Genomic DNA, 19766 nt, shown 5'->3' on the forward strand with positions numbered 1-19766 from the left:
GCTCCAGAGCGGCTGCTGCACCAGACAGGACGGCTTGTCCAGCGTCTGTGCCGAGTCCTCACGCCCTTCCTCCCTGAGACGAGGGCCCAGCAGCCCCGCTCCAGAAGCGCTCGGGCCCACCTATCCGGTTTCCATACCCGCCGTAGCTACGTGGAAGCAGGGGACATCTGTTAACCCCCACCGAGGTCATTAATCCCATGAAAAATGACACTGGGATCATCTCAACCATGATCCATACATCTTTATTAATATCACCATTTGTTTCCCAAACATGCCGGCAGGTGGGACCGACTCCGGCCTCTGCAACTTCCTGCATCCGACCATTTATCAGCGGTATATATACATATTGATTTGCTGTCGCTGGGGCCGAAGCTTAACCTCTTCAGTGAAGTATGGCTTCTTTCAAAAGCTGCCCTGGCTCCTTCCTTCCATTTAACCCTGGAATTTACAGACCGGTGCCATCTGAATGTGCCCATCCTTCACTTGTCTGAGGGGATTCCTTAATGGCTTCATCCTCCATCAGCACGCCCATGCACGTGTCATAACACAGCAGCCTGTGGCTAATCGAGGGTCCAAGGACAATGGCTGCTATGTGCCGCGCATACGAGGCTGCAGGGAGTCCAGATGGGACACAAATATTAGTTATACGGTAAAAAGCGTGTTTATTCGTCCCTGGGTCGCGTTGCTTCCACATGGCCGCATGAAACATTAAAAACCAAACTTTTAAAAGCTCCATCCTATTATTCGGGCTATTGGTCAAATCAAGCAGGTTTAATCATCATAAATATAACACACGGGTCCGCGGGTGCAAAATGCCGGAGGCGATTGGGAACCTTTACTCCGGTTTTAAGTCAAACTCACCACGCGGTGAGTTAAATGAGAGACGGTTATGAAAGGGCCCCCTGCCGGTGGGAGCGGGGGGGGGGGGGCTTTCTCCTGGAAATACAGCGGCCTTTCATGCGGGAAGAAATGAGACACAGCCCCAGCTAGGTTGTGAAATTGAGCGATACAAATCCACGCCCCGGCGCCGCGGTGCGGGCAGCGCGCACGCACGCACGTACGCACGCACGGGAGGGGAAACAAGAAAAGTTTGCCGTAGAATTAATGACTCGACACTAACCGGATGACGTCGCCGAGTCTTAATTAACTTCACTTTTCAGCAGCGACTATACAAGTTGCCAATAACCCTTTAGAGGATCCGCGATGAACCCGTCACCATTTATAGCCTCACGGTGACAAACAATCTTATTATGAGATTTAAACTTTGCCTCGGCTGCAGGAGGATCAGCGCACGCTCCTCTCGCACTCGGTGTTGAGCGCGTCCGCCCCCCCCCCCCCCCCCCCCCCCCCAACGCGACTGTGGTTCAACTCCGCTGTCAGATCTCAGTGGAAGAGGAGAAGCCAGGCAGGGCGGTGAAAGGAGCTCAGCCCTGAACCGAATCACTCAGCGCTCCGTGGATCTTTGAGACTCTCCTGACGCAGCCCGACGCAGTTCCGCGCGCCTCTCGCACGGAACCAGAAATCTGGAATTCTTTTGTTTGTTCCCCCCCCCGCTTGCTTTAATCTCGCCCATAGCTGCAATGATTCATGTGAAAATGACCCGTGTTCGCGACCTACAGTGAGCAGCCAGCGTCGCACCAGGACGAGGCTCCTGCTCCGCGAGCTCCAGGCAGGTAAGCGGCTTCTGCTCCATCTTACATGTTCACATGGGGGGGACTTTCTTTACATTTGCAGTTACGTGGAGCAGCGTCTGCTTCTAATCTCTTGAAATGACATTTGGGTTGTCGGGACGGGGAAGAGAAAATTCCAACTCTCGCGTCCCCCCGTCACGCCGGTGCCTGCGCACCTTTGCAAAAACGCGCTGGCGAACATGAGCTGAATATATCAGAGGAGAAGAAACTCGAAAAAGGTGCGAAGTCTTTGGGAATCGGCGCGGAGTGCGGCGCGCGCGGGACGCGGGGGCCACTTTTCTTTGCTTTGACTGCGCTTTATCGTGTGACGCACGCACGGATTTGAAGTTTTTCCCACCCCGGAGGTCCGCTTCCTCCCACTGCGTGTTTGCTTTTGCCTTTAACTTCCTCAGCAGAGGACCGAGGGGACACTTTGGACATTGTGAAGCTCGAGGAGGGCTGAGCCGCAGGAGCCGCTTCAGCACCGCGGACAGCTCCACACGCACCTTTTAGTCCAAAGCCAAGTTGATCTCATCCCATCTCCTCACAGTCTGATGTAAGGACACCCAAGACCTTCCTCGGAGGGACGTTGGGAGGATTCTCTGCCCAGAAGTGTGAGAATTTGCAGCATGGAGGGTGTTTTATCATGCACATGCACAGGCTGGTGCGGTAGCCTGCTCATAGTGGAGTAGCCTTGTCCTGCCTCATTCAGATTAGGAGGATTTTAGCGTGTCTGTGCCATCTGTCTGGGAAACACACACACACACACACACACACACACAGACACACACAGAGACACACACACACTAGCTGGGTAGTGTGATTTTTCTTGATCAGATGAATATTTGAATCGCGGTTCTGCTGCATCATCTGGGTTTGGCTGAATTTTACTCTCCAGCTCATACAAAAAAATAAGAAGGGGACAATAATCGAGGCAGCCTGAGCAGCCTGATTTACCCCACTGAACTTTTGCCACCGTATTAATTGTTCCGGCCATTTGCCTCAGCAGCTCGGCCTCAGAGGAGCTTTTCCAATCAGCTTGAATTATTCCACAACTTTTCTTTCTTTTTTCTCTTTTTTTTTTAACTGCAAAAGTTCCGAGCGTTCGTAAACCTCGGCGCTGTTGCTGAGGCTGTCTTTCACATTAGCCTCCCCGTCTTCCTCTTCCTGTCCCCGTCTCCCTTATCTTGATTATGCAGCTGGATGTTTGAGTCAGCTATTTTGTATGCAAGTTGCCTTAGCTCGCTTCTTTGTGGGGAAGAGAGGGAGGGAGATCGTGCCAAGGATACTGAGAGAGAATTACAGCTTCTCATGACGGTGAGGGGTGGGAAAGATGAGGCTGCCCAGTTCAATAAATTGCTGTTTGAGAGAGACGGATACCCCCGGGGGACAGCAGTTTTGGAAATGTGACCAACCCTTTCTAAATGGAAATGGAAGCTCACGTTGCATTTGATACATTAGAGCGTCAAAAATTCTTTGTCACCAGGTCCGACAGACCTGGATCTCCATCTGTTATGCGTTATGTGGCTGGTGTGATGCTTGCTGCACCCACTGTTTGCATTTTTATGCGCGCACGTCGTGGTCGTACAGACGCCGTAGAGGAAAAAAGAGATTCATTAGAAGCACGGCCCCTGTTTGTGATGTCCTGTTGTTTGAAAAGTTGCACCTAAACACACTGGTTGCGTAGTTAACTGTGTGTGAAGTGTAATCAAAGCCAGTCGTTAATGATGATAGAAAGAAGCGGGGGACATATGGCACAGCAGCGTGGCGGCGCCCCGCTCCACATCGCCACAGCAGAGCTGTAAAAGTCCAACGGCAGCTTCTGGTGCTGCATGGTCGGAGCTTGGATTCACACGCGCTGTCACTCGTTGCTCATGTATTTAATAAACCGTCTAATCTTCACAGAGCAAAGCCGCAGAGGCCGAACCTGTGATGTTCTCTCTGTGTAGTAAAAGTCAGGGTCATCAACGCCGCAACCCGGGAAAGGAAACGCTATCAACTTAAAGGGTTTGAGCGGGGGAGGAAGTCGCTGAGTATTTCCAATCGCCAATGAAGGCTGTAGCTACCAGATAAGACTTACAATGCAGAACCCGCCGACCCGTCGGAGCCGTTGCCGTGCTTCTACCTGGCGCCGGGGGCCACTCTGATGACCAAGAACGATACATTTGTGCTTAGCGGTTAGCCTAACTGGCAGTGGTGGATTCCAGGGCACACTTGGAGAATAAGCCAACATCTTTGTTTTTGCCTGCTAGCATCTTTGCTACATTTCAGAGGAACGTCGGCAGATGACTTTTGGGGGATTCTTTTCATATTCCCCACCAACTGATTAGACCACAGGAGTATTGTAGCTCCTGTCCGTGCACGCGCTCACTCGCACGCGCAGCCAGGGTACAGTTGACAGATTGCGGGGATCAAAAAAGAGATCTGGGGATTCAAGCGCTGGCATAATTAATAAAGAAATAAACAAAACTGAACCCACCCGGGGCTGCTAGCAACATTTCTGCGTCGTTTCCCCAGTTACCTGCCGACTGCCTTATGATAGATGAATCCCTTCAGTAAACAAGCATCACGGAGTGGCAGCGAGTGCCGCTCTGCCTCTTCCTCTTCCTCTTCCTCGCCAACTCCTCCGCACAGTAATTACATGCTGGGATGCAAAGCGTGGCGGAAACATGCAGGCACCTGCTCTTCATGATGAATCTCCTGTATGAGAGAGGCCATTAAAGCTGATCCGTGACAGTCGCCTTAATGATCAGAAAGAGCGCGCTGGCCGCCCATTTCCACTGTATCAATGTCAGCTCGCTTAACCATTCAACATTTTCTGTATTTACAGACTCGAAGGGTCCTGATATAGAACATCATATATCAGCGCTGTTGTTATTTATCACCATTCTCCAACAGTCAGGCACCATTGAGGGATTCCATTGTGTGATTAAGGCGTTACCAGGCGGTAATATCTGACTCTTCCACATTTCTAAACGTGTTTAGGCCTTTATAGAGAGCAAGATTAGCATACGAGGCTATTTGGGTTAATATCCGAGCATCGCTGTGGATATAAATGTGGAAAGTGACAACTACTCCTTTAAGAAAGTCTGAGTGATGACATATACTCTCTCTCTTTCCCTCAGATACACACACACACACACACACAGACACACACACACACACACGCATCTCACTGAAAAGATAGGACACCAATCACATTAATTGGATCCTTGGGGAAATACAAAGCTCAGAGAGTATGTCTGTAAAGTCCGAGGCAGTCAAAGTCCACAAAATAAGAAAATGCATTTAAAATTGGATCCTGTCACTCTTTCAAATTAAAGACAATTTAAACAGACACCATTTTTTTTTCTTATTTCCCCTCCTCTTTTGCGCAGATGCTTCTATCAGGTTTTAGTGGGGCTGCAGATTATCTGAGAATCTCAGCATGACAGGACGATTCGCCTCCTCAAACCCGCTAGGACATTTAAAGCAGCGGCCTTTAAAGTGGACATTCTCCACAGATAAAGCCCCAAACCTCTATTTCACTTTAATAGCGCAGCGTGCGTGTTTCATTAAGCACTGCAAGGGCGCATCATAATAATCAATATGCGGCCTTCGTCCCACTGAATAATAAGCCTGCGTCCTGCAACTCAAGCAATATTCGCCTGTAGCTTTAAATGTCTCCAGATGTCTGCGTCCCCTCCTGTTGTCCATCAGCAAGGCTGAGAGCTGGTGCTAGACTCAGTCCTCATGACAGCACCGTTGTGTTAGCATACCAACGGTAATTGGCTAATCAGTCAGGTGCTCTAAGACCCCCCCCAAAGAGAAAAGAGACAAATCAAAGAGTTGATCTCCCATTAGCTCAGTGCCGTTGGTGGACCGCAGATCTGACGATGATGATCAAAATGCTAATTCACGAGGCAGATCGGAATTAAAAAGCAGCCGTTTACACGCGACCTAATAAAAGACGTTCAGCGTTGCCTCAGATCTCCAGCCTGTCGAAGGACGTCCTGCCAATCAGCATCAGCAGAAGAGACTTGGATGATGCTATTGATTGATTAGACTAAATTAGTGCATAAACCTCGATGAAACCTGTTGATAATTGAGGAATTATGCGTATTTGTTATCAGAATCTTATTAAATTAACTAGACTGTGGCAGCAGCTCAGCATAGCGGCATCCCGCAGGGTTCTGTCCTTAGTTACATGCCTGTTTTCCAATCATTAAACTGTTTCCTCCTTATTTTTTATTTTCTTTTATTTTTTACTGGCCTCATTCCATTTAGAGCTGAATCAAGTGACCTGGAGATGCTCAGAATGACATCCACCCTTTTGTTTTGGGAAAATGATACATCTAGCCATGGAGATTGATGTTAGCTCCGTGCATCCGATCACCTGGGCCCAACAAACATTTCCTTAAGTGTACAATCAGCCATTGGAGGGTTCATCCACGCTTCGCTTCGATTCGCTGCTGTGGGAAGGTCGTTCTTTAATCGGCCTGTTGAGGCCTGACAGTCACAGTTCCACAAATGTCCGGTGGATCGGTGAAAGAGAGCCGATTGCTTCCTATTGAGGCAGATCCATAGAAGAGCCTGATGGCTGATGGGCGGCTTCTATAAATAGCAGGCCTAAATAACAAGGTTAGTTGGGTCAGCAGAGTAGAGCGGCCTCTGCCATTAGATTTATGAGCGAGACAATGTTCTGCCGCTTATTATTACCACTTTTCTTGGGTCCTCGGGCAAAATAGCTCTGGTAAACACATATTTAGTGATCTCATATATGTTCGGCCATGATATTTGCACTCGGGCATGTTGTACAGTTGACTCCGATTCACGATCCCCTCACGAGCGAGGAAATAGGCGATCATTTCCAACCGCCTCTCGAATCAGCGTGCAGCTGTTGCAACAGAAGGCTTTTCACTCCCCAAAATCCCCACATCTGTTTCAGCGCCGCCGTTCCCGCATCTCCTAACGCGCTTCTCATCCTCCACCTTTGCCAGTTTTAGGGAGCGGGAGCCTGCTTCACACACCGAGCCAGGTTGTAAGTAATCGGGTGACTGACTCATCAATTATTTGGACCGCCATATGCCGAGCCGCCCTAACCTCCAGCTGACCCGGTTTGCTCTGCTGTGGGGAACAAAGGTCAGCCTTGTGTGGAAATAATTAAGGAAAACCTCCTTTGATGTGTGTTGACTCCTAAAGTCGACAGGCTGCTAGCTTGAACGCATTTGAACGCTTACCTCAGCCCACAACGGCACTCAGAGGCTGAGTTATGAGGCTTCCGCTGGGTTCCATCGTTTTTTTAATTTTTCCACTAAATCAGTTTGTCACCGAGACAGTGGAGATGTGATAGCGTTGCCATAGAAACTGGTTCCAAACTTGGACCGAACGTGCTAGCGTCTACTTATAAAAATGTGCCAGCATTCACACCATTAGCAGGCCGCAGTGTACCATAACACTCCCGCCGGAGAGCGTGGCTGCACACTTGACTTATTGTTCTTCGGCGTTATCGGGCACCTTAATGTGATGCAAATGGCTCAAAGAGCCTGGCCTCCCCGCGGTGGCGTGCACGCCACGCTGAACTGTAAGTGCTTCACACGATGACCTGCACGAAGGGGGCCGAAGAGGCCGCCGTGATGAATTAATGAATCCACACGGTGTTTGTGAACAGTCCTTCTGAGTCAATTCTGGATCTTTGTGAGTGACTAAACAATGCAGTTGTTAGAAGGGCGAGAGAGAGTCAGAGAGAGAGAGAGAGAGAGAGAGAAGTGTCCTTTCGGGATACAATCAATTGCACAAAGAAACGGAGCCAGCCACATCAGCCGAAAAGTAATGTTCAGAGCGAGCGGAGGGCTGCGCCAAGCTTCCAGAGGGCTGCGGATCATGACTCAGATCAGTTTGCTGGACTTTTCTTGGCAGCATTCTGGCTGCTTACAGCAGCAAACAGGGGAACACTGATATTTACCTGAATTTCCGCCACTTCACCTGAACCGATGCGTCTGAGCAGCAGCCGCCACGTAAACCTCGACGCAAACACCCTTTATTTTTTAGTGACCATCACCCAGACGGCTGGAACGTGGTCCGTCCCCGGCTGCAGAGCATTAATCTGTCGCCCCACCTGTCGTCTCTGAACTCGCGCCCTGCGCTGCTCATTAAACAGCGCCGGCTTTCAGGCCGAATCATCTCAGCCTGGCGATCGCCCGCTGTGAGACCAGAGCGCCGTGAGAAAAAAGGATCTGGGTGCCAGATTGTCAGCCTTGTGAAGTGTTGTTCCTCAAATAAATATGAAGATTATGTGCAACGCCAGCACAGCCATTGATGCTCCTGGACGGAGCTTTGATGTGTGATGATGAACTCTTCATTGGTTAACTCTGAGCTTTGTGTCTCTCTGAAACAAAGTGCATCTGCGAGTCAGGAGCAAACTTCACCCACCGGGCAAACGGACCCACACCGAAGCCTCTCAAGACATCGATAATTATGGCGAGAATAAATCTCTGGGGCTTGACGGACATCCCAGCATTTATGACTGTCGGGCAGCTGAGGGTCTCGCTTCAACTGTAAATCAACAAACTTTTTGGAGACTTCTAGACTCCATTTTGTGCCGTTCGAACCGTTTTTCCCCCCACAAAGTAGAAAAAAGTGGAGATTGCCTTCCCGAGCTGCTGCTGCTGCTGGGAGAAGTGATAAATACTGAAGCCTCGTGGTGTCGAGACAGGAAGTAAAGCTGAAATAAGGGCTGGGATTTATCCGGCTCTCTGCTCACCTGGCTGCAGAGCTCGTGCTGTCGGACGCAGTTGGAAATCTGCTCATGTTGTCCACAAACGATCAGGGACGCCAACCTTTGCTGTTCCATTAAAGGAGGCGTTCCCCGCTCACGTCCTTCAGCACCTTCAGACTGTTCAGAAGTAGTTTTTGAATGAAAACTTTCTTTTCTGCTGTGCAGTTTATGGCAGGACCGGTTTTGACCGGTGGGCCGAAGTGCCCATGAGCCCGCGCAGGCTCCACTCCCGTTGGAGTCCCACCTCCAGGGAGGATGTCCAAGAGTTACACCTGCTCAGAATCATCCCCCTCACGATATCATCGTTCTGTCTTTTATCCCAGCATATGAGAAGAATCCTCTTTAATCTGCCACCTACATAAATGAATCTATTAAAAATCTATAGGCTCGTTTTCTCGACAGGAAGTTCCACGCAGTGGAAATCTGATTAATTTAACACAACACATACAAGAGGGACACATTTCAATTAGGCTTTTTTTTTTTTTTTCGCCAGAGTCGTGTGAAGTGAGCCAGATCTAAAGGTTTAATGCGTCTTGACCAGCGTGGAAATCCACATCAGACGGAGCGGATATATCTGCGTAGGAGTGCAGAGCGGCTGGTTGCACGGCCGGTTAATGGAGGCTCGGGCTTGACTAAACGCATCCTTTTCTGTCTAATGTGATTTACACAGTTAAAGGCAAACGCCTGCTGCTGCTGCTGCGCGCCAGGCCCAGCAGCTTTAATTAAAAATGCTAGCGCCCTCATTTATTCTCACTGTTTAAGGGCTTTTCAATGTTCCCCTTTGGTTGTTCTAATCTGATGGCCGAGGCACGGCGGGGGAGACACCGATTCCTGCACCCGTTACCCAGATACAATCATAGCTCCCTAAATTAGAAGCACGTTAACGGCAGCCACAATGGCGTCGCTCTTTGTTTATCTCTTTGTCTGAAAGTTGAGGAGAAAGTTGCAGCTTGTGCCAACAGATGAAAACTGTATCAATCCCTTCCAGACCCCGGGATGTGCGCTTGATGGGAATGATTAAATAAAAATTACAAAAAAAATATCAGGCATGAATGTTTCATTGAGGGAGCGTTCAAAGGGACGACAGGACTGTCGACAGGACGTTTCAGTTGTGGGAAAATAAATGCAACCGAACCCAAAGTGTCAAAGCTTTTCCGGGTTTCAATCTGAACACAGCCAGATCTGAGAGATACGGGCCGGCTTCTGCTTGGCCGCGGCTCTAAAGCTCCGACGGGCAACAGGAGAGGGACTTTGGGTCGGTCACGGATGGACCGCCAGCGTGTTGCTGTTGTCTGTGGCCAGTTAAGCTTGAAACGTAGCACCAGGAGCGGTCACCAGTGGGGCGCTTTGAGCGCGTGCTCCATAAAACCTCTCCAGTGCTGAAGTGAACCAGTTCACGGAACCAAAGCCCGGGCCGCAGCCTCGTCCTGCGAGATGTGTCCATTTTGTGAGCAGGAAAGCATTAGAGAATGAATATTTCATGGCCCGTTTCCACAATCTCAGCTCAGTCGTTTTAATACCGCAGAGCAGCGCGCTCAATATTTATCCAGCACGTACGTGTGACTTCATTCTTCACACACATTCCGCTTGTTTTTCCACCAGAACCTGCGTTTCCGTGAGCCGACAGCTGGAAAGGAACAGAGCGAGTGCTTTCAGAAAGCTTGAGAGATGCCAGCACCTGTCTGGAGGGCTCAGCTGGTCCTGGACGGCTCTGCCATCCCTCAGACACGCGTTATTTTGGTTTTATGTCCTTTGGAGTTGGCTCGCCGATCCCCCCTATAGTGTCTGAAGCCCCGGCGACGGGTTTAAGTGCTGTAGCTGGAGTTCCACTCGCCCTCTCATATCGCTGGTATTGACTCAGACAGTTTGACGGAGCGAGCGAGTGACTCAGTAAAACACAGCGCGGGAGGCAGTTTAGCCAGAACTGCGGGTCAGAACGGGCCAACCGCTGCGCTTCATTAAAGACAGAGAAAAAACAATATTCTCGATTAATCAGTCCTGATGATCCAAGAGGTGGAACAGAGGAGATGTGACCCGACACAAAGACTTCTTTATCCCTGAGAAAGGTCCCAAAAAGAAGCCTTTCGACGTGAGATCCTGTCGATTTTGTCTGGGTTCTTCTCTAATAACTCCGGCCTCTCCTGCGAACTCTGATGTATAAGCTCAGCAAACACTCCGGAGCTCAACTCTGTCAACTTCACACCTCCATTTCTTATCCATTCGTCACCATCAGGACCGCGTTGCCTCGCAAAAACATGCTAAATATTACAGCTGTCAGGCGCTTTGATTGGGTGTAGCAGGGCCACACGGGCGCTCCGCGGCTCTGGGTGGCTGTAAGCTCCCTCGTGGACTTCTCTGAATTACCTGTCAGCATTGATTACGGGGCCTGAGTGGGGATAGGATCCTGGATATTCTCTCTCAGAATTAAGATAAGCTCCTGCCTGCCTGTGCGAGATGCCCCTTATTGACCCACCTGTTGGGAGCGATGCGAGGTGTGCGTTCAAACGCCCGGGCCGTATTATCCTCCGGAGAGACATGCATGCAGAGCAGGCAGCACCCACTGTCCTCATCTGTTCACTCCTCCCCATCGACTCCCCATTCCGCGGACTCGCTCACCTTTGTTTTCAGCTCTTGTTTTTCATCTGGCTCACGCTCACCTCCATTGCTAAGCTATCCGCCTGCTTTCATTCAGCCTCGTCGCTCGCTCTCTCCACACCTCTCTCACGGCATATTTCCGAAGAGAATGTCCCGTTTCTGCTCTTATCCAAGCAGAAGTAAAGCAGTCAGCTCAATTAGCTGGTGAAAATGAAAACATGCATTTGAATAAACAGTTTCCCCCAAATGGTTAAGAGTGCAGAGTCGCTAGTCACGTTGCTAAATATCCGCAAAGAAAAAACACATTTGATGTCATTTCTAACTTTGAAGCTGTCCATTTTTTCATGAATAAATGAAGCTAATAAAGGGTGTTTTGCTAGCATACGATGGAAACACCATGTTTAGCTAGATTTCAGCTAATAACTGCACTGATGGTTGTAACGTCTTTGCTGGGGTAAAACTGAGGAACCGGTGATGGATGGTCGCGTCTGAGTGACCTTAGCGGTGAGTTTTTTCCCACCCACTGTTGTGTCACTTCTCCATTACCACCAGAATGATTGTTTCCCCTCAATCACCGCAGACCATAATTAATCAGTATTTATTTCGAGGAGATTTTTTTTTGAGTGGGGGGACGACTGCGATTAATTAATCAAAATGAATGTTTTCTTCTGACAAGCCTAATTTAAATATGAACTGACTCCCCAGTAATGATCCCATTACTTAGCTATTCAATGGCTCCACAAATCACTTTTTTCGGGGGTATTTTTACTTAAATGTGTCCTCAACAGCCACATATAGTGACAACCATTGGCGGGACACGAAGTCTACATTAAACTTCCTCCTTGTGAGCTGCTGATAGCTGTAAAATTCTCTGACTTCAATAATATTTACACGCCCGGTGACATTTGAAACCTCAGCCCTTCAGAGCTTTGACCTGACTACACTGTTATTATTATTAATTATTCATGTTAGAATAATAGCTTTCCCTGACCTCTGGTCTCATGAAAACGTGACTGCGGCACCAGAGTCGAGCGGGTTGTCGTATTAATGGACTGCTTTTTGATTACAACTTGAAGCTAATTGACCAGCGGAGGCACAGTTTGGAGGCTTCTCCTCGCTTCCACGCAGCAGAGCAGGGCTGCGTCTGCGAGGAGGTTTTACCTCGAAAACAGATGTAGGTAACGTTGTCACGTTCTCTCAGCCATCTGCTTCATCGGGGGGGGGGGGGGGGGGGAGGGTCCTTAGACCGTGGCTGCTATAATTTGCACAGCTTCGCGTCTGATGTTCCGTTGATGAGAGTCTCGTGGCTCCGAGTCTGGAATCTAATGTAATTCCGTCAGAGGCCTGATTACACTCTAAATGCTGGGCAGACTTTTCAATATGTTGGGTTAAGTAGATACCGGGAAGATATATTTTCTGCCTTTTTTTTTTTTTTCCTCGGGGATTTCAATTACAAATAGTGATGGGTTTTTCAGCAGGAGGAAAGAAAAAAAAAACTCTGTGACTTTGCGGTGATCCTCCTAAACTCTTAATGCAATTTTCAGGTGCAAAGAAGGCAATTTTTAAAAAAACAAAACAAAATATCGGCTAGAGCCTAACAAATGCATGTTGGAAATGAGAACCCAGGAGCATTAAAAACACACTAAAAACCAAAACGCAACCGCTGATCCCAGGTCTGTATGTTTTGTTACCACGTCTTGATCTGCAGTAATAAATGAAATAAAAGATGAGAGTGGATGCCTTCATAATGGGAGTCCTTATCGTGTTCGCTGCAACGCGGCAGTAGTAATTGTGCCCTCGCCATGGCATTTTGTTATTGTACTTACAGTTCCTAATCCGGCAGCTAATCCCCCTCCACTTCGCCACAGCGCCCTGAATTATCCCCGCCCGCCGCACTTTCCTGGGCAGCTGTCATCTGCTCGTATTTACCTGTGCGAGATGTGTGTTTAATAGGGAGCTATGGCGCCGTCAGCAACATTTTATTGGCTTTTATCCGGCTGAATAATTGTGCCTGTGACGCCACAGAGCCTGATGAGGCGTGAGAATAACAGCCTCCTAATTGGATTCATTTGCGGATGATCATTGTCTCCATTATTGCTATTTGTGTACAATGATGTGGACGCAAGCTTTCATTGGGCCCCTCGGAAATGAGAAATTAGCGGGCGTAAATTGTTTCGAGACCATTCAAAGCACACCTTTGCCTCCCCGGGGTCGCGTGCGCGCCGAGCCGCGGCTAGCCTCGCGTGCGCTAGTCAGCGCTCCCCTGATTTATTACCCGCCACCCACAGAACATGTTTGTGGACGTCGTGAAGGGAGCTCAAGGACGGGGAGCTGCGGCGTTATCGCCCGACAGTCGACTCAGCCTTGGGCACATCCCACCCCGAGGTTGACACCGTTTCCATGCCGCTATCGCTGATCGAGTGTGCCCAGACTCCCTCGGCGAGCCAGGCGTACCAGCCATGTGTTCAGAGAGGATTTTATGGCACAGTTGCAAATCCTCCAGGCTAAAGAGCCCAACATAACAACATACTCGAGGCCGCAGCTCCGCAGATCTCAGGGAGAGCGAAGCATAGCAGCAGGAAACGTCGGCAACCATCACTGACGTGTTCGGTGAAACGTCTCTACTCTTCAGAGCATTTTTTTCTGAATCTTTATCCTCTTGTCATCTCCGGTTAATTACTCATTTCATCGAGCGGCTTTAGCATGTACCACAAAAACAGAGTCGGGAAAAGTTTCCTGCTTTCAATCCTATCGATCTTTCCATTCCTGACCCTACCTGAAAACACGGATCTTGGGATTTTGCAGCTTTTTGGTTTTTATCAAAAATAATTTGTACCCTCAAAGGAGCCAAACACCAAAGTTGTGTGGCAGATCTGCTTTGCTTCGCCTTACAGCCTCGCGTTGAGGATTAGAGACAAAATCCACAACAAAGCAGAGAACAATCTTTGTTTTATGTCTTCATAATCTTGAGCAGCTTGGCGGCAGCAGCAGAGGCAGAACTTTATCAACCAAAGTGCGTTTAAATTCGTGGTCGGAGCGGTTGCCAAGAGCCCAGAGATGCTCCAGCAGTACGCTGAGGTCTGCAGCCAGAGGCGGATGGAGCTCCCTGAAAGCTCAACGGGAGCTGCTGAAGATGGAGTTTAAGGCCTCCATCTCTGCAGCGCTGCTGCCTTCGGGCTGTCTAGCCTCAGTCCTACAACACAGACGTCGGCTCTCACAGTTTGTTTATCCCCTCTGCCTCCGAGGATTCCCACCGCACTGAGCCGGAGCGCTGACCACCACCGACTGAGAGAATGTTTAATAGTCTGTAAGAAGCAGCGAGCCGGAGTCTCCAAAGGAAAACAGTTGTCTCCATCTTGTCAAGTTTGTTTCCGCATCTTGACAATGCGTTAAGGTTTTTCCTGTTCCGCCGTTTCCACGGGAGCGGGAAGCAGATCGTGACACGGCATTTATACGGTGTGCGCAGCGAGAATATGGCAGATAACGTTAGCCTGCTCGTACCTACGGACGCTTGACGTTGGGCAAGTTGGAGACCGCGATGAGGAAAATGGCCGCCATCAGAAGCAATCTGTCCTCCCGTCCTGAGGACTGAGGCTGGAGCCCATCACCACCCTGGAGTGTGTGTGCGTCCTTTGATAGATTTCAGTGACGGATGCGTATCCGTGGACGGGAAAGGATGGAGTCGATGTTTGCTGCCTCACCTCTTGGCAGCCAGATGGGCCCATGTAAAGGACAAGACAGGCAGTGACGCAGTTCTTCCCACAAGTTACCGCGTTGACCACGTTAACGGGAGGCCGATGTAAACGCGCGAAATGAGCCGTTTGCGCTCCGAAAGGTGTGTCGATCCGTTAGCCCCTCACGTCACAAGTGCCGGCTTCACTTTGGTCCTCGCTCGGCAGAAGACGGATGGAAAAGCTACACATGCAGAAAACGGGACACTCACGGCGATGCCTGCAAGATGCTGCTGACATTGTAGCAACGTGAGATATGCGTTTAATATTACACACCACGCTTTGTCTTGAAGAAATAAGCACGCCATCTGTTAGTCATACTGCTGATTCATCGGCTATGAATCAATAATGTATTGATAAAGTGAACCAGCCCGTAGATCCACAGCAGGCTTGTGTGTTGACGCCATTTAAAGCTGCCACTGGATGAATTAGTGCTCATATTGAACTCGGTAGATAAATTTCAGGTTTATTTACTGATTGCGCCAATGATAAATAAAGCCAGCAAATTGACAGTCATTAGGGAGCCGGGCCATTTGTAGAACTGTGCAGCGCGCTCGCTTTTATAGCTCTAGACTGGCAAATTAATGTTCTGAGGTATCCATTAAGTACAGCCGCATAGATTGGCCAGACTTTTTAAGAGTGAGGCGGAGTGATGACGCGCACAAACGGCAAGCGCCGCTTATTTAATGGGCCGTCCTGTCATTTACCTCTGAGCATGAAACTTAAATGGTGCCCGCACGTTAAATGAGTCCCGCCTTTCCCACGAGGAGCCGCTACGTAATCCTTGATGCAGAGTGCAATTAGTGCACGTCCCCGCCCCGACGCGGACACGGAAACAACAGAAACGTAATTACCTCTGAGGCCATCCCGCCGCGGCTCTCCCGTTTTAACCCTCGCCACGTGAAGAGGGAGGGCTCCACACACGCCGCACACACGCACGCGTGTGTGTGTGTTTTGTTGAGCCCAGCACCTTGGGTAGTTCAGAAACAGAGCGCACGGCTTGTGCTGAGCCGAGCAGAATGAAAATTACATGAAAACAACATTAAAGTTGTTATGATGGGTCTCCGTTTGGTACCTAAAGTAAACATTTGCTAATCCCTCCCATCCCGACGCCGAATCTGCTTACGCTTTAAGATCGAGGTCGCTCAGGAGCGTTTTCACCATCCGGCCATGCTTGGGGAATTTTTTGCCCAGATTTTCTTGCTGACATAAGGTCGCGGGTTCCTTTTTCCGGGACGCGGACGCAGCCGTCAGGAGCTTTTGTTACCACATATAAAATGGATGCGAGAAAAATGGCGAACATCTGCTCTCAGTCGGACGATGATGTACGCGCCTGGGCTTTTAGGTGGCTGGGGTGCAGCCAGGTAGAATGACATATGGCAAAGGGGCGCGAGCGGCGTACAGCAAATCACACTTAGGTGAACACAATCTCTGCCTCCACTTTCGGGTTTCATAAATAATGCAGCGGGAAACATTTGGATTCCCCAGGAGCCAAGACAAATACCTTTTAGCGTGACTTCAAGTGCAGCTGTTTGGGGTTTTTTTTGTTTTTTTAAAAGGCAAATAAGCTAGAAATTCTACGTCACCGTACAACCGTTACTTAAAAAGAAAGGGAACGGGAGAGGAAAGGAAGGCAACATCTATTTTGAGGCGTTCCACTTCAGGATCTACGCATCAGCTGATTTTTCTTTTCTTTTTTAATAATCCCAGACAGTATTTAGTCTATGCTGATTTTATGGCTACTATAAGAGTAATGTTCACTTTTAAGGAGCAGTAAAGTGTGTCAAATATACAGTGTGGGTTTAACTGAGAAATACGGACATTATATTTGACTTTCCTTAATGTCGGAGGCTGGTTGATGCAGTGTAAGTGGACTATTGCACCGTCCCGCTGAGGTTTAGGGTGTTAGGAATGTACATAAATGAGGGGAAAAGTGAAAATGAGGCATGGGAGATTAGTGAGGAGCTCAGAAGAAGAGAGACTTTTCTGACTAGGAGGCTCTGAGAAGATAAGGTTTACTAATGGGCTGTTCAGGAGAATGTTTCATTTGTTATCATACTTTGCTAATGCAGCCGTGCAGCCGTAATCAGCCCCGGCACCATTCATGCAGCCTCGGAGGTTCGCTTTGAGAGGGGCTTCCAGGGTGGAGGAGGGCTGATGTGAAGTTGTGCAGCCATCATAGGAAGGTTCCGCACAGCCGGGAGCGACTCCGGCCTCATTTTGGCTACAATGCGGGGACGTTTAAACTTTCGGATGGTGCTCGGCGCCACCATATCTGGCCTCATCACAATTCATCAGAGCTGAGATATTCGCTCAGCTACTGCATACAAAATGAGCTTTTGAATGAGAGATTTAACCGTCGCAGCAAGTTAGGATCACTTAATGGAGCAATTTCAAAGATGCTGAGTCTTATTTTATTAAATATAAACATTATGGATCAGTTTCTTGGGACAAAGAAACACTTTGGCTATATCCAGCATGAAAAGGCTCAGGCCTGGCAGATGGTGGGACATGGACTTCACCAGATTACACTTTTAAACACTCCAGCAGGATGACTTTAAACAGCTTGAACATTTCCAAACGTAAACACGCCCGTGTTCGTGTTTCGCGACGGAATTCGGCAAAGGAACCCAGTCATGTTCGGAAAAACCCTCTCGGAAAAAGGCCAGCCGCGCTAGGAAAACAATGGGCCGTTCTTCACTATGGTGCAGAAATCACAATTCAAAGGCTCCTGGGCCCACGTCGTAGCTTCATCAGGCTCTAGAGTGCATTAGCAGCTCCATGCAAACACGTTAATGAATCAGCTCTGGCACCAACCATCAATATGAAGACTGAATAATGTCCATGGCTCGTTACCCTCTCCCTTCTAGAAGTGCTGAGTGAGTAAGCAGGGAAAATAGCTGCAGTGCACAGGTTGTTCTCCTTTCTGTATTAGTCTAAAGTGCATTTATGCTTAATAAAATCACCGTCTTTCACCCGATCTTTTTCTTTTCCAAAGCACGGATGGAGCATTTTCCAGCTCATTCATCATTAATCTACCTTCCTGTTTCAAAGGGGGAATTGTGCCTCTTTGTCTCAATTCATTTTAACCTGTGTTTTACATATTCTTCCTGGAGTTGTACAAACAGAAAGCGGGACCCCCCCCCCCAATCCTGACTTTGCTGAGTCATGACAAGTCATCCTCGGCCACGAACATTGGGGTCCAAGAGGCTGCAGAGCATCACACTGTGATTTATTGTGTGTCGTGGCTGCGGAGGTAAGCTGGGGGGATAAAGTGCTCTCACCTGGCGAGAGAGGCTCGCCGGGGACGGCCAAAGTTTCGCCATTCACAGTGGCGTCGAAAAGAGCCAAACGGTTCCATATTCATGAGTGGATTAATGAGAGGTTAAAGCGAATGTGGCTGCAGGGCCAAATAGATTTTTGCATCTATCAGTGTTGAATCTATAAAGGGACAAGTGTGCCTTAGTGCTGCGCTGCCCACTTGCTTTAAATATTGAAGAAAATGTGTACGGTATCTCTGTCCTGCTCGTGCACGGATGCGGCTGGGACATGCTCCAGTAAACTGCGCGAGTGCATTCTTGGTGTGAGTGCACTCTGAATTCTGCCCTGGCCTCCCCGGTTTCAGTGTTAACATGTGTTCTGTGCGGTCCCGTGGGTCTGGCGTTCTCCCTCTCCCCACCGTGTGCACCAAGCGCGGGGGGAGGAAATAACCTGTGTCATTTTTCACGTCCCTGATATGGATCACCGAGTAAATCTTTGACATACTGCAGGCAGTGAATGGTTCTGCATATTGGAAATTTCAATCTGAGCCGGTCACAGGCTCCACTCTAATAAACCTTTACAGCACAATGGTGAAACATCTCAGCGGCCCTCTCACAGGGGTCCGACTCGCCTCGGATGCCGTCATTTACAGTGCACTTTTGTCCCTTTTTTAAAGAGATGTGGTCTGTTTACATTCGACTCAGTCTTAAAAGCCCCGAGCGAACGTTGGGAGGCAGCATGGGCGTCCTCCGCATCACAGTTTGAACTTGCTAATGACACTGATGGCAGACCCGTTTTGATCTGTTAGGAGACGGATTCCTCTCTTCCTCTGGAGAATCCTTGACAGAATTCTCTGAATTCTTCTGATGATCTAGGCTGAGGGTGTCATGAAGATCATCTTCAGCGTGTACAGCAGCTTTAAGAATGCCCGTTGTTGTCTCCTCAAACACATATCCACCGCTTATCTGGATGGATGCGACTGCAAATCCACCCAAGAAATAAATTTAGATCAGGATTGTTGTTGTAGAGGGATGGGAGGGTTCTCAAGAGGTTCTTCCATAATATCCTAGTTGAGCTGAACTTGAATCAACATTTTAAAATATAGTGTACATTCCCAGTCAAATATAGGCATACACTATAATTCCAGCATGAATAATGCGCCAAGTGTACTCTACATGACTCGATTCATCTCCACAATGAAAGCGCACAATCAAGCATGAATCTATTCTGTTCCTGAAAAGAGCCGGCACGCACTAATGTTTTCAACGCTTGTTCTCCCGCGCAGCCCACAAAAGCCCTCTTTCATCTGGTTCCTCCTGGCAGACGACCTGTTAAATAAAGCAGCGAAGTAAAGCCCGTGTTTTACTTGTCGTCATCATTCTACCCCACTTATTTAATATAATAGCAAATCGCTGCACGTGTCACTCAGGAGATCTGACCGCCACCGTGACTGAACGTCGTTACGGTGCCTCAGTAGATGCCCCTGAAGAATAACCACGGGAAAACAGAGGGGAAAAAAACATGCAGCATTAAAGCAAAGAATAAGAAATGATTCCAAACCCAAACCAGCTCAGGATTTGTGTCCCGCTGCCCCGGCAGCCGTCGTGTGTGTGTACAAAAGATCAAGAAGGCACCTCTGAAATTGAGTGTCGAACGGCGTAGGTCTGCGGCAGGGCAGAGGTTAAATGCCCAAGATTTACATGTTAATAAAACGCCACCTCTGCGGCTTTCAAAGTGTTTGGCCAGATTAAA

General features: G+C 48.8%; 1 protein-coding gene across 2 annotated transcripts in view; it reads left to right on the forward strand.

The window, feature by feature from the left end:
* The first annotated feature begins 1396 nt into the window (after positions 1-1396).
* elfn1a (extracellular leucine-rich repeat and fibronectin type III domain containing 1a) overlaps positions 1397-19766 on the forward strand; it is a 39244-nt gene continuing 20874 nt past the window's right edge. The window contains exon 1 of one of the 2 annotated variants that reach the window (XM_029836833.1): positions 1397-1673. The gene's annotated coding sequence lies outside the window, so the exon portion shown is untranslated. Of the gene's footprint in view, positions 1674-1896; positions 2285-19766 lie in introns of those variants that run through there. The other variant, XM_029836834.1, reaches the window with a different exon arrangement.

Source organism: Takifugu rubripes, chromosome 5 (genome assembly GCF_901000725.2).
Source record: "Takifugu rubripes chromosome 5, fTakRub1.2, whole genome shotgun sequence".
NCBI lineage: Eukaryota > Metazoa > Chordata > Actinopteri > Tetraodontiformes > Tetraodontidae > Takifugu > Takifugu rubripes.